Genomic DNA, 10,742 nt, shown 5'->3' on the forward strand with positions numbered 1-10,742 from the left:
ATTGAGCTGCAGGAGCGTTTCAGGCCCTGTGTTCTGTGGCTACGGGTCTCTGTTGGATTCCTGTGTGTTAAACTATGACATCATACACACGCCATGACTCAGTTCTCGGTATGTCAGGTTTTAACGATGTCTCTACCGCACGCCGAAACCGCACACACACATCCCAACAGAGCCTACATTCACCTCTCACAGGTTTGCGCCGAGCCACAGTTCTCCAATTTAACGCTCCAGTGAGAGCCCATTTGTGGTTCTGACTCTGGGTTGTGTTATTCTTATTTCTGCCTGTTTTCAGAGCGTGAACGACGTGCCACTCTCGCTCCGTAAACAGCGGCGGAAAACGAAAGCACGGCGTACACGAGGGGGCGACGGATCTAACTCCTCCAGGAACACTGACCTATAGTAAAACGCTGGGTCTGAGAGAGAGAGAGAGAGAAAGAGAGAGAGAGAGAGAGAGAAAGAGAGAGAGCTTGGGTTCTTCTCACCTTCTCTCTGTAATAAATTAGCAGGGTGTTGGACCTGCTCGCTGCTCAGAGGCGTTAAGGAGAAGAGAAACGACTCCCGGGAATAAGAGCCGTTTATAATTCTGTACTAACAGACTCCAGCGCCTGAGCAACCCATTCATTTACCCGCTAAACTAAACTTAACTAAAGAAAAAGAGAAATAAGTAAGTTAATAACTATTTATAAACTACAGCTCAGGAATAAATGAAGAGAGCACCTCAGTTTCTGAATCAGTTTCTCTGATTTTGCTATTTATAGGTTCATGTTTGAGTAAAATGAACATTGTTGTTTTATTCTATAAACTACAAACAACATTTCTCCCAAATTCCAAATAAAAATATTGTTATTTAGAGCATTTATTTACAAAAAATGAGAAATGACTGAAATAACAAAAAAGATGCAGAGCTTTCAGACCTCAAATAATACAAAAAACAAGTTCATATTTATAAAGTTTTAAGAGTTCAGAAATCAATATTTGGTGGAATAACCCTGTTTTTTTTCTTACAAAGTAAATATTTTTTATAATTGTTAGGTCCTCTTAATCCCAAATAGCTAGGAAAAATGAAAAATTAACACCAAGCAAAATTCCAGGTCACCAGATTATAAGGTGCATTCTATGCAAACAGGGTTGAAGCCATGTTGCCCTTTAAAATCAGCAGAAGCTAAGCTAAGCTAAGTTGAGTATGCAAAATTGTAAAATTCTTAAAAAATTATTTAGGACGGGTCAGACAAGTTAAACGATTGCTGGGTGTTAATCTACACAGATTTCTCTCCTGAAAACTGTTTATTTGGGTGAGTCGTTCAACGCAGCTTCTTTTAACACGGTAAACATGCAGACAACAGTCAGATATACTCACCTGTATATAGGTGCTAATGTATAATAATGCTAATGCTGCTCCAGCAGTGCTATCAGGGGTTGGCAGCAGGCTACAGGCTGATTATACTCATCTCTGAACGGCGAAAGAGCTAGCACTTCGCGCGGTTAGCAGCTAAACTGAATCTACTTTATAGCGCTGTACTACAGCTCACACTTATACTGTATACTTATATTGTGGAAAAATAGGGTAATTATGATTAATTAAGTAATATTGTGGTAATTAAAGTAATTAAACATTTTAATTGATCGACACCACTTGTAATAACCAAATACACCGTCAGTGATCACATGGTGCCCATGTGGTATAACTACCGTTTAACACACATGGAATAATGACTAAGGATCTCTAAATCTCTCACAGCTCAGATGGTCCAGGGTTTGGAATTTGGCTCTGTGTTTGTCTGTGGCTTCGCCCGCCTCGGAGAAGTCACCACAGGAAGCCACTCAGCCAGGTAATGACCTACTTCCTGCCAGCCGAGGAGCCAGATCTGCTCTTCAGCTAATAGTGGTGAAGATTTTCCCTCTCGCACTTTTCCTCTTTCTCTTCTCTGCCAGCTCTCCTGTGACGGGTTTATAAACAGGGGGTGAAGTGATGATGTTCAGAAGTGGGTCTTTATTAGAGGTGTGGTATTCGGGGCGGGGGGGAGGAGCTACAGTCTGACAGCGTGACGGGGAGTAAACACGGCTCGGTGTTGTGAGAGCAGTTATGGTCTGGACGGGTGAGAATGAAAAGGACGTGTGAGACTTTTCCGCCGCTGATTTATGCAGCATGTTGGTAAGATGTGGTCACGCCATATTTAGCTCTGTTATGGGAGCAGGGTTTTATAAGAATGCTTGTTTTTCAAAGGCGAGACTTAGCCGACGTTTTCACACTGTCTGCTGTTTCTGTACACATTCAGAAAAAGTGTTTCCTCAGGAGGCGGCCTGGAAACACCCACCCCTGCACAAGCTGATGGATGGGATATTCCATTTCTAAACTGGTGTGGGCATTTAACTTAGATCTTTTATCCACAGTGTTGTGTGTGAAATTAAATTATTGCTAAATGATCAGGCTTTATTCAATCATCAGGCCTTCACCGAATAATCAGGTCTTTACTGAAACATAAGATTATTATTATATCATTAAGCCTTTATGATCTTTACGAGCAGTTATGATATCATCAGACCATAACTGATCATCAGGCCTTAACCGAATCATCATACTTTTTTCTGAATCATCAAGCCTTTAGTTAGGCTATTACCTACCCTTACTGAATCACCAGGTCTTCACTGAATCATGAGACCTTCCTGTTTTCCTTAGGTTATTACAATATCATCAGGCCTTTACTGAATCATCAGACCTTTACTTAATTATGAGGATATCCCACTGAATCATCAGGCCTTTATTAAATCATCAGGCTATCACACTGAATCATTAGGCCTTTACTGAATAAACAGGCCTTTACTGAATCATCAGGCTGTCACACTGAATTATTGAGCGTTATTGAATCATCAGGCTATCACACTGAATCATCAGGCCTTTACTGAATCATTAGATCTTTACTGAATCATCAGGCCTTTACTTAATCATTAGATCTTCATTGGCTCATCAGGCCTTTACAGAATTATTAGATCTTTACTGAATCATCAGGCCTTTAATGAACCATTAGATCTTTACTGAATCAGCAGGCCTTTAATGAATCATTAGATCTTCACTGACTCATCAGACCTTTACCGAATCATTAGATCTTTACTGAATCATCAGGCCTTTACTGAATCATTAGATCTTTACAGAATCATCAGACCTTTTAATGAATCATCAGGCCTTTACTTAATCATTAGATCTTTACTGAATTATCAGGTCTTTACTGAATCATTAGGTTATCTCTGACTTATCAGACCTTCACACTGACGTGTGTTTAAATGGATTATAAAAGGCGTTATTACCATTAGTAATAATTGTGCATAAGACCTCACATGCAGTGAGCATTCTTTAGGACATGGCGTAAGTCCCATTTGACATTTGACACAAGACATTTGGCATGTAAGTGTAATTAAATCTGTTTGCCAGGAGACTGACATGCCAAAGGTTATGGTACAGGAACTAGTGTTAAGTCCCATGAGTTCTGCCATCTAATGTGAATGCTAAATAATGAAATAATTAAATGCAACACAGCACAGAGAATTAATGTGATTCTTCTCTCATGTCCACAAATTCTTGACCACAGAGTTTTTCGTTTGGCTGATCTCCGCTCTCAGTCAGGGGATAAATGAGTCTGTGAAGGTTTTTGCCAGTCTGAGCTGCTAAAATGTGTCACTCAGAAAAAGACGCCTGGACTAAGATCACACAACTGCATCAATCCACTCACCTAATGTCAGTGTAAGGTACGGATGTAGGATGATTTATTCTGGATCACAGAAGCACACGTCGTTTTATTCCTGTGTTACTGGAAGGTGCACTCTGAATACTTTATAATCTCCTCATTGCTGCTGATGCATGACGACATAAACCATGGTGATAAATAGCTAGTAGGTAATGCAAGCGTATAGCCTCCTATGCACTTAATCATGCATTTCACACGATTATTTATTAAAGCAGCAATAGGCAGGTTTTTCTTGATTTTTTATCTAGAAGTAAAATTACAGCTTAAAACTCACTGCAGAGCTGCTTTGAGGTGTAATAGGCGGAAAAGCGGTGCTCTCGTGTCTGTGCCGGAGCTCCTCTGAGCTCAAACCAGACTCTGTAAGTTTGCCGAGGCGGCTGCAGCTAACGCTCGCGAGAACTGCGACCTGCTTCCCGACCTTTAGTTCTAACAGTTCTACAAGGACTACTGGTTCATTCTTTACAAACTAACATACAGACACTCTGGCAGAAGCTGGAAAGAGACCGAATATGTCTGTGAAAGCCAGAAATCGAGAAAGAGAAACTAATCCGCCTGAAACATTTATTACACTCTACAACTGTAGGGGGAGCCTACGAGCACAAAATCTCAATCCTAACTAGTGGAGCTTTAAACAACATCAGATGTTTAAAAAGCAGCATTAGCTCCTGGGCTCCCCCTGCAGTCGGGAGGTGTAATATGCATAGAGCCTCCTCTAAAGGACACTCTTTACACATGCATTTCTGGACAAGCTAAGAAATACAAAACCATGACGAAAAAGGGATAAACCATGTAAACTGAAGCCTTACAATATAATTAGGCCTTCACTAAATCATCAGGCCACCAATGAATTATCAGGCTATCATTAAATTATCAGATCTTCCCTGACACATTTGGCAATTACTGAATCATCAGGAATTTACGGAATCATTATTCTATCACTGAATCAATAAGAAATTCATTGAATCATTATTCTACCACTGAATCATAAGGCCTTTACTGAATCATCATGCCAACACTGAATCATCAGGTCTTACCTAAATCGAAATATTAAAACTATGACACAAAAAGTGATGTGGCAACAACGTTAGCAGAACGTTTAAAAGTGTTCAAAAAATGTTCTACTTACCAAAAATTGTTATCTGGAAGGAACATTCAGAATGTAGGATGATCCAAGACCCCCTTTACTCCAGACTCTTTCCAAAAATGTTGGATGGAGCTCCATCATTCAATAGAACACAGTTCCTCTGCTCCACAGCTCAGGCATTAGGTTTAGAATATGTTGCATTATCTTCATGTTTATCTGCTAAAGAGAATCCTATTATTGTGCTGGTGATTCTTCTGTAAGATGAATGGGTTTATACAGTGGTTATAGTTGCTAAATGTTGCGTTCATCAGCAGGGGTTTCCACAAACATTCAGACGCATTCAGAGTTTCCATACATTTCTCACTTTGACTGTGTGAAAATGAAGGGAGTAGTGAGACATTACCTCAGACAGAAAAAGAGAGAGAAAAAGAAAGAGTGACAGAGAGAGAGAGAGAGGCGTGTAAAAATGTTTCATCTTCTAGATTCAACCATCAACATCCTAATTGAAACAACACTCAGAGATCACAGGATCAGAAACTCAGCCGACAGAGAGATCCTCCTCCGTCTGACGCTGGAGGCTGAAAGTCCTGGAGAAAACAGGCCCGGCATTGTTTAGCCGTATCAATAATACTTTTGCTTCACAAGCGCAGATGAAAAACAATGTACCAAAGTGAACAAATGTTGGTTTTTCAGGCCAGCTGTTGTCTGTACAGCTAATTCATCCAGGGCTGTCTGGAGCATCTTGCCAAACCCAGAAAGTGACTCACTCTGGATGCTTCTACTGAGCACATGACATGAACCACGAACCAGAGACGTCCTGGAGCTTGTAGCAGCTGATGGGTGGACTGTACGACGGGATTCAATGGATGGTGACTAAATCTGTAAGGTTAAAGCCCCACTAGGTAGGATTTTCTTGATTTTTGATCTTTTTAGTAAAATTACATCTTGAAACTCACTGCGGCGCTGCATTGAGGTGTAACAGGAGGAATAGCGGTGCTCTCGTGTCTGTGCAGGAGCTCCTCTGAGCTCAAACCAGACTCTATACGTTTTTTGAGGCGGCCGCAACCAACGCTCGCGAGAACTGCGACCTGCTTTCCGAACTTTAGTTCTAATGAAACATTTATTACACTCTGCAACTGTAGGGGGAGCCCACGAGCACAAAATCTCAATCCTACCTAGTGGAGCTTTAAGTTAAGGTGATTGGAAGTTTGATTAATGCAAACAAAAACAAAACACCAAAGGCCTTGCACACTTGCATGCATCCTCCGGAATGAGGTTTGCAAGCATTGCACGAAACTGAATTTGAACTCGAATGTGCCTTTGTGAGCTTATTTCTGTGGTTTAATTTGTCTGTATGCAGACATCACAAGTCTCCCGGAAGTTGCATGAGTCTAACGCATATCAATAACAGCTCCCTGATGCCCACAAGTCAGATATAATCTCCTGAAATCTAGAACGAGTGGCTCAAGATTGAATACAATTGTGGAAATCGCGGATACAGACATTTTTACTCCAATTGCATAAAAGAAAGAGAGGGAGAGGAAGAGAAAGGCCCTCCCCTTGTGTACATATTCATGAAGCGCATGCAAAACAGAGAGGGTTCTAATTGGATTGTTCTTTACAAGGAGTCTGTGAGTTAGCCAATCAGTTTTTAGTGTGGGCAGGCAGTGTTTTTCCCCTCCTGGATGTGAGTAAAAAAACGAGCATCATGGCTCCAATAAAAACTAATTTTACCTCTGACTACTCTAAAGTATATCCATGTCTGGTAAAAATAAAAAAACAAATTTATATATGTATACACAAATCCAGGTCTGGGGTTTCGATGTTTCATGGCCAAATTCTTCATAACAAGCATAAAAAAGATCAATAGTAGTTTGCCACAGTAGCTAGCTAGCAAGCTGACTTTCTTGTTCCACCTTAAATGGACCAACAGACAGCAGGGGCTGCTGCATTTAAGGCAGAACAGAAAATTCAAGGAAATAAAAAAGCTAATCAAAGCTAATTTCAGCTCCCCATCGCAGACAAATTAAGGAATAGACAATAATAATTCATTTCTGCACCATCTTCCCCCTTTCTGAAGACATACAATTACATAAACCCTAAAGTTCACTATAGTTAACCAGCAGCAGCAGCAGCAGTTATAGGTTACTGAACTTTAGCCTTAGTGCTCCTGATGACGTTTCTATCGGGTGCTTGTTGAAGGGTTTTCCGACTTTTAAGGGAGGATTTCACCCTTTTACCCTTGTTACTCTGTTCCAAGGGAATAGGTTCACTCAAAAAGAATGGGTAAATGGTAGAGCCAAGGGGTGAAATGGGATTGGGCCCAAGACTTTATAGGTTTATTCACAGGGGAAATAATGTCTATATATAATATTTTCTAGGATGTTTTGGGAAATCTGCAGCGCCAAAATGAGATGAGACGAGACGAGACAAGACAATGTAGAACAAGGAAAACATGAGCCAGATAAACCGAGCGGTACTATGTATCTGTGTCTGGCCTGAGCTGGATCTGGATAAAGCTGGAGCATTCTGGATGATCAAGGATGCAGAGTGGAGGTTTTGGAAAATGGCAGCGTCTGAATTTTTGAGGCGAGTCATGTGATGCCGTTTATGAAACATTCTCACAGGCAAGAACAGGAGTGGACGTGCCTGTAGCACAGCCAAGCTCCACAGCGGCACTACCGGCTCTGGACCACAGGGGGCTCCATATTTACAAAGGTAAAGGGCAAAGCTCTTTTGTAAGAGAGAGAGTGAGAGAGTGAGAGAGTGATATACGGACCAGGTGCTTCAAATTGCTGACCTATCAAATGAGATCAATCACAATGAAGTCATCACAATGAAATCATGTGAAAAATGACCAGACTTTACTTTTCCTTCAGTCTCTTAGTGTCTGGCCCTCAGACAACCCTTAAACGTCCTTTGATGGACCTGGATTCCTCGCCGTTTTGGACCTCAGAAGCCCCTTTTTTCTTTTCTAAAAGCCGTAGTCTTTTTAGTTTAAATGCTCGCGATGCTCGTGTCCACTTAATGAAATGACTGGAACTGAATAAACGTAACTGCTGGAAATTGCTGACCCCGCTGAACTGACCTCCCTCGTAAACCCGCTGACCTCACATCTGCTTTCCGTGTTGTTGAGAGTTGGAAATGTGGGCTGCAGCAGGTGAGCGCCCACATTCATTAGGAACACTCCACAAGCCCCCGCAATAAGCGCTGCCTGAGTGTAAACATATCCGGCGCAGGGGCAGTTAGCTGCATGTGTGTTAGCACATTAATGCGATGTTTACAGAGGATTTATCATTTTACAGCGAGGTGTACGAAGACAAATATTCAACTATAATCAGATACGGATACTACCGGCGCTGTTGGTTCATTCTTTCGGTATTATGTGGCTTATAGGTATGTAATCTAACAGTTAGATGAATTGCTACCATTAGCTTCCAAGCCTCGGTGGTCTAATGTTATCTTTACCCTTGCCTTTCTTCCAGTTTGACGCGGCGCTTTTCTTCGCTTCGCTAATGAACGGAAGAGTTTTCGACACCCGGTCTGAAGCAGCACAGGTCGAATCTTTTCCTGCTGTGGTTGAAACCACTAATATGATTGCAGTATATTTATAAAAACGAATGCTCGCTCTCGCTTCCCCGAAGTGTCCTGTTAAATGTTAGCTTTCTCACTTGCTCTTATTTGAGAGATCTTGATTGCACCGCAAATTGCTCCTACAGTCCCAAACTACTGCCATTTCGGTCCCCTACGTGCCAGAGCTCCGGCTGGACGAGAGCTGGGGCGACTCGGGTTTCAGTGGCTCTCGACTCGGATTGGACGAGGGCTGGCTGAGCATCCGGCCGTTAGCGTGAGTCACCGGCGCTACCTGCCAATGCGGCCAGATTAAAGCCTTCTGATCAAACAACAGGAAACAGTGTGTTAATTTCACTGCAATTTCCGAGCCTCTTGAGATAGCTCCTGCACAGCTCTCAGACGTATGGTTGGAAAAATGAGAGAACATAGAGAATTCTTTCATGTCACATAGTTATTTATGAGGTATAAGAGTAGTTAAGGTGTTGTAATACAGAATATAGACCTTTAATAGTGGTATGATGTTGGGTCATTATGGTATTTTACAGAACTGCCATGATTAGCACTGATTAGCATATTGGTGGTGTATGAGGTATTAGGTAATATATTTGAACTAAGAGATGAGGAGGTATATATAAGGAAAAAATAGAAGGTGGTGTAGACCTTTACTTCTGCACGTGTTGAGGGGTTAGGTCAATAGGTATTGTTAGGTTTGGAAGGTGTCAAGGGTAACATTATGTTTTAGGGAAGGAATTGTCAGTTATTGAGACAAGGGGTTTGGTATGACTTTAGAGGTTTAAAGGTTTACAAAGAGCTGGATAGTTGCTGCCAGCAGTGATGTCTTAATACTGGGAGGTGTTGAGGTATTTGTCAGCAGGTATTAATGAAAAAAAAACAGAAGTTGTTAAAGGTTCTTTTTACAGGTGTTGATGTTGGAGTGGGAGGTGTTAAGGGTAGCAACATGTTTATGGTTATAACTGTCAGGTAGGGAAATATGGTGTTTGATTTGGCGTGGAAGGTTTTGAAACCTACAAAGTATGATTCTGACTGGGGCAAGTTTGAGAGGTTTTGAAGGTATTCCAGCAGTTGATTGGTTAGGAAGATGTTGAAGGTTATAGCACAGGTGTTGGAGGTTTGGAAGGTGTTCATGTCAGTAGGCATTGCCAATGATTTGGCAGGTGTTGAGGGGTAAGGTCAACAGGTATTGGTAGGGTTGGCAGATGTTGATGGTAGTAATGTGTTTAGGGTAAGAGTTGTTGGTATTTAAGTCTTGGGTGTGGGTTGACATGGAAGGTATTGAGGCATACAAAGTACTGAAATATGATTCTGATGTGTTGGGGCAATTTTGAGAAGTTTTTAAGGTATTTCAACAAGTAATAGGTCAGGACTGGGAGTTGTTTCCAATGAACACCTAAGGTGTTGAAGGTTTTACAGCAGGTGTTAGGTGGGTTAAGTCAACAGGTATTGGTAGGGTTGGTACAAAGTACTGCAGTCTGATTCTAATGTGTTGGGGCAACTTTGAAAAGTGCTGAAGGTATTCCAGCAGGTGATAGGTTAGGACTGGGAGGTGTTGAGGTATTTGTCAGCAGGAACCAATGAAAAACTAGAAGGTGTTGAAGGTTATTCAGCAGGTGTTGGGGTCAGGTAAGAGATGCCAGCAGGGGTTTAGAGACTGAGCGTTTATATAAGACAGGACTGTAGAGTTTGAGGGAGCAGGGAAGTGCAGCTGGTGCCGAGCTGCATGGTGTGAGCCGGGAGTGAGATGGTCCAGTGCCGTGATAATGTTTTCCCAATAAACAGGCCCAGCGCTGGGAGCAACACGGCGGGCGGCAACATTACAATACAAACAAAAACATATTTTCAACGTTGACCCAAATGGGAACCAGCTGCTGGACCAAGATCCCTCAGATTCCCTCTCTCTCTCTCTCTCTCTCTCTCTCTCTCTTTCTTTTTTCCTTTCTTTCTCTCTCTTCTCTGCTTACCCATGCTTGTCTTCACAGTGTATGATCTTTACAGATGTGCTTCAGACACCAATCGTTTCTATGGTTTTAGTAATGCTGACTTTAGGGTTATTGAAGGTCATGCACTTTGAAGACCTTTTTCGGGACTGTGGTTCTTACCTCTGGTCCTGGAAGATTCTATCCCATGTCTAGCATATATTGGAGAGTTCCTGTTCTAGAACATCTGATCCAGTACCTGATTTAGAAAATGAAAGAGCCCTTTCTGAGTTGAGTGGGTGGGTGTACTCATCGACCAGAGGTTGAACCATTGAACGTTGGGCTCAGTTATTAAGATAACAAGAAGAGCCTTTTTGAAAACCCACCCACTCAAAAGGACAAGAGAAAACC

This window comes from Astyanax mexicanus, chromosome 23 (genome assembly GCF_023375975.1).
Source record: "Astyanax mexicanus isolate ESR-SI-001 chromosome 23, AstMex3_surface, whole genome shotgun sequence".
In the NCBI taxonomy this organism is placed as follows: Eukaryota; Metazoa; Chordata; class Actinopteri; order Characiformes; family Acestrorhamphidae; genus Astyanax; species Astyanax mexicanus.